Below are 4,270 nucleotides of genomic sequence, written 5' to 3' on the forward strand. Positions count from 1 at the left end.
TAGGTAGGTGGGAACAGCACAGCAACCAGTGAAGAAAATATGTCTACAACAGTAACGTCATGGATCTCATGTTTATATCACTGATCTCTAGGTGGCAGTTGCGACATTGGCCATAGTGTGTGCACTTCACTGGGCACAATGTGCAAAAATACTTGTTCACATGCATTTATACGTTTGTTCAAAAACACCAGTTGGCCAAAATTATTCTGCCATTCCTCAATACAGTGTGCTTCTTGAGAAGGCTGTAATGCTTGCACAAATATTTACAATTGTTTCAATAACAAATTTAACTGTTCCCTGGACAAATGCTATTGAAAGTACATCAACGCAAGAAGCCTTACAGATGTGAGTCATGAAATGATGGCTCATATGTTTCGTCGAGACCCTTTGCCGATGGCAGTGGTGTCGAGCATCTTATTGGAGATGATGGAAGCGGTGCTCTTATACGGTGACCTGATAAGTCAAGTATCTCTGCAGTGTCTTCCAATTCATCCCCACATCCCGCAGTTGACCAAGCCTGGAAGTCCGTCTGTGTCCCTTCGGAACGAACTTCTGGAGTAGTTGCCACCTGCACACCTGAAGCAGAATGCTGGCTTTTTAGTGCCCTCCTACAGCCACGTAACTCAACACGTCATTTGGAGTGGCCTGTCTCATCACTAAACAAACTTGACTTTTTGGAATGTGTAGAAAGCTTAGAATGCACGAATTTTCACCACGTTGAAATATAACTACAAAGTGCTTATATTTTTCAAGTAGCTATGTTAGCATTTAGCATACTATTCGACACCATGTGTGTAGCTTGCACCCCATCAGTTTGCACAGCAAAATGACGCATTCTTCAGTAGCTGTGGCCACTTCTGGCACTCTCTTTAGGCTGCAAACAGCAATAACAAACCGCCGTCAACATGTTTACTTCAAGTCTCCGAGAGTTACTTCTGCATACCTTGCAACCGGCAGTCAGATGAGTGAGGGACATGTCACCGCATGCTCCGGTGTCTGTGCCAACTTCTGCATTGCAGCCAATGGCGAAGTCCGACTCCACGAAATGAATGCTGTTATCCTGTTCAGAAAGGTAAAAAAAAGCACAATTCTTGCAGCTACTTCCAGTGTTCAAGAAGACTTCACATGTGAATACACAGTAGGTAAAAAGCCTACCGATGTGTTGGTGAGTGCTGAAGGATTGTGTTCCACTGTCCATGATGCTTCCATAGGGCATACCAGCATCTGCAAGATTAAAACGTAGGCTCTGATTCTGTACAGTAATTCATAACCTTGGCCAACGATTCGTCATACAACAATCTCACAGCCATGCTCCAGCTGCCTCATCTAGAACTGCATAACTGGGTGGTCAGGCTTTGTGTTCTGCGGATATGTGCATACTCAAGAGATCGAAGTTTGACGGTTGCACAGTGGCAACAAATGCAAGCGGTTCCATACGCAACAACGTGGCAGGCTCTGCCTAGTGTTATGTCGAAATTTAACGATGAACAGTTGCAAAAGTTACGTTACATTTGTTAACATTATTCATCACCCGGCGTGATGGGTTCTTTTTTTGCGAATAAGTTTGAAGTACAGGCTCTATAGTACTCGCGGCTGCGTGAGTACGATAGTGCCTGAGCCTCTGTGGTAAATATACTCGACTGCGCGCAGGGTGCCTGGTTTCAAATCCTGCACGAACCAGGGTTTTTTCCTCTCATTTTGCGTGATTGCGGTTACGAACAACGGCAGTAGCGGCGCGGAAAACTACGCCACAAAAAAAAGGCTCTTGTCATATGTTAACAGCTTTCGCTGTAAAAACTGACTAACCACACGGCAGTTGACAAATTTGTACTCACGGCAGCGTCTGTTCCTGTGCGCTCTTCACGTCCAACCCCAGCAGCAGATGCGCTGCCTTTCAGAACTGCGTCGGGGCACAGCCGCCGTCGCTTCATACCATGTTGAGTCTCGGAGCCAACACGTGTGAAGGCGCGCTCGTCGAAATGCAGCGAGCATACCCGGCGTGCCAGTGTACTTCCACTGCTTCCACAGCCAAGCGCATCCAACCACATTTTCCGTCGATAATCGGCCGTGGGAGAAGAATGAAACGACAGTCCCCCAGTTTCGCTGCTGCTTGCGCAGCCGGTTACTGCGCACTTATATCGAACCACGAGGAACGTGCACACAATCAAGTTTACTCAACACAATGCTGGCAGGTGACAAATACCAAAGACGACACCAGCAGTTGATGGCAGGTACGCAAACACACCTAGACACCTCGAGCACATGGAACATCTGTGTACAGTGTTATCTGTGTAAGACAGAAATGCAAAGCACAGTGTATTGATGAAGGCTGCGCCTTGAGTAGGCCGTTCGGCAGCACCATCTGTGTCGCAGTTTCTGATAAGTTAAAATCGATGCACCAATTGGTGTTCTTTTCGGAGCTGTAACGAGCATTAAACACAATAAAATGAGTAAATTCCACATACTCAGTGTGTCGCAAGTGTGCACTATATATTATTTATTTCCCACCAATAAAAACGAACAGCATAGGTCACGCACGCTACCTCACTTCCTGTAACAGAAATTGTCGTTGTACGACGCTGCAATCGGCGCGGAAACCCATTTCGGAAGCAAATTAAAATATCAAACGCTTCGTTCTCGCCGTTTCGTTGGTGCCACAGCAGTCACCAAGACCCATAAAAAGCAAACAGCCGATAAAAACAACGTGCGTAATTGAGGGCGCAGGGCCCCTATAAGGCTGTTTCACATGCCGCGATTGCAGCGAAGAAAATCGCTCGGTTTGCTCTGTTCGCAACCGCCGCCAATGGCGGTTTCGTTTCACATGGACTGCGAATGCTCTGCGATTTTCGCTCTGCGACTGGCGCGGCGCGCAAAGCTGCTTGCTGCCGTTGTTTGTGGCAGACACTGCATAATTTTCGAATGTAATGTAACAATCTGTGCGTCATGATATTCTTAACTTTTTATCACCGGTAGCGAAGAGCACACGTGTTTTGTCATTTAAAAACACTTTCCAATCTAAATTCACTTGAGAATACGCAACAACGGCCATAACCAAAACAAACTCCTTGGCGCAATTTCGACGGCTCGGCCGGGTTGGCGCAATTTCGACGGGTCTCGACTGAAAAATCGCTCCGCCGCTGCGAACAGAGCGAAAAATTTCCAACATGTTGGTCGCTCGCCGCTGACCGCTGCGGCGACAGCGACCGGCCGTTTTTTTTCGCTGCGAGCGAATTCGCAGCCTGAAAATCGCTCTCTTTTGTTTCATGTGAAACGGCCTTTACGCGATATTCACGATTCGCTGTGTCCAAATATATGTTCATACCGTCAGCTACCACAACGGTTTAATCATGATCATGGGCGTTATTCGTCGCGATAGAGACATGCTGTCAACATGGGTGCATCCACGTCAAACGGTGCTATAGCTGCCAAACACGAATAGAATTGTACAAGCTCTCATATATCACTACACAATAAGCACTACTTAGGTGAAGGCACGTTTCACTTTCGTGTTATACCAATTCCTATGACGGAGGGATCAGCCATGTTTTTTCGCGTATGAATGAACACACTGCAAACACGCTAAACAAAGGGTATAACACGAAAATGTCCAACCAACACTACCGCGCAGACGTCCAGACGTGGAAAACAAGTGTTCTTCTGCTGTGCCGTTTTTGTTCAGCATAAGTTTTCGTCTGCTTTCACTAAAGATATGTCACAATGTTTTGCATATGTGTATAAAAAGCGGTACATTTTAGTATCAGTACGCATACATACGCGTTTTTTGTCATATTGAGAATGCCCAGCGAACGGGTTTCTAGCAGACGACACGCCCCACGCAGACCGTCCCCTGCCGCCGCCGCCGTCTTCCTCCAATTGGCGCATACGCTCATGAGTGCAGGTGTTGAGTGATTTCTATGCGCTTCGACAGATGGCGCTACGCGTTGCGATCAGCGCCGGGAGAGGAGAAAGCATGTGCGAAAGCGTGAAGAGGAGCGGAGGGGAAGAGCAAAGGAATGAGTTAGACCGCCGCGTCCTGCGTTGCACGGTTTGTCCCGACCCAGCTAGCACAAAAGCGATATATAGCTGCTACGAATCGGATTTGCCAATCCCAAATGAACGTCTTCTAACGTGCGCTTAAAATCCGTTCATCCGACTGGAGCGGTCGTATATCTTTGCTAATGTCCGGCCTGGAGAATATAAGAGGAAGTTCTATAATCCGTCTCTTATAAGATGACAAAAATCCGTTCTTCTAAGGAGATACTTGACGACC

At 47.0% G+C, this 4,270-nt stretch overlaps 1 long non-coding RNA gene across 1 annotated transcript; it reads right to left on the bottom strand.

The window, feature by feature from the left end:
- Positions 1 to 852: 852 nt before the first annotated feature.
- Positions 853 to 1,218, bottom strand: LOC119384848 (uncharacterized). Its single transcript, XR_005181940.1, has 3 exons — positions 1,156 to 1,218; positions 944 to 1,060; positions 853 to 874 (listed from the first exon to the last, which is right to left on the bottom strand). It is a non-coding gene; the product is annotated as an uncharacterized LOC119384848 (long non-coding RNA).
- Positions 1,219 to 4,270: the final 3,052 nt, after the last annotated feature.

The sequence above is a fragment of the Rhipicephalus sanguineus genome, chromosome 3 (assembly GCF_013339695.2).
Source record: "Rhipicephalus sanguineus isolate Rsan-2018 chromosome 3, BIME_Rsan_1.4, whole genome shotgun sequence".
In the NCBI taxonomy this organism is placed as follows: Eukaryota; Metazoa; Arthropoda; class Arachnida; order Ixodida; family Ixodidae; genus Rhipicephalus; species Rhipicephalus sanguineus.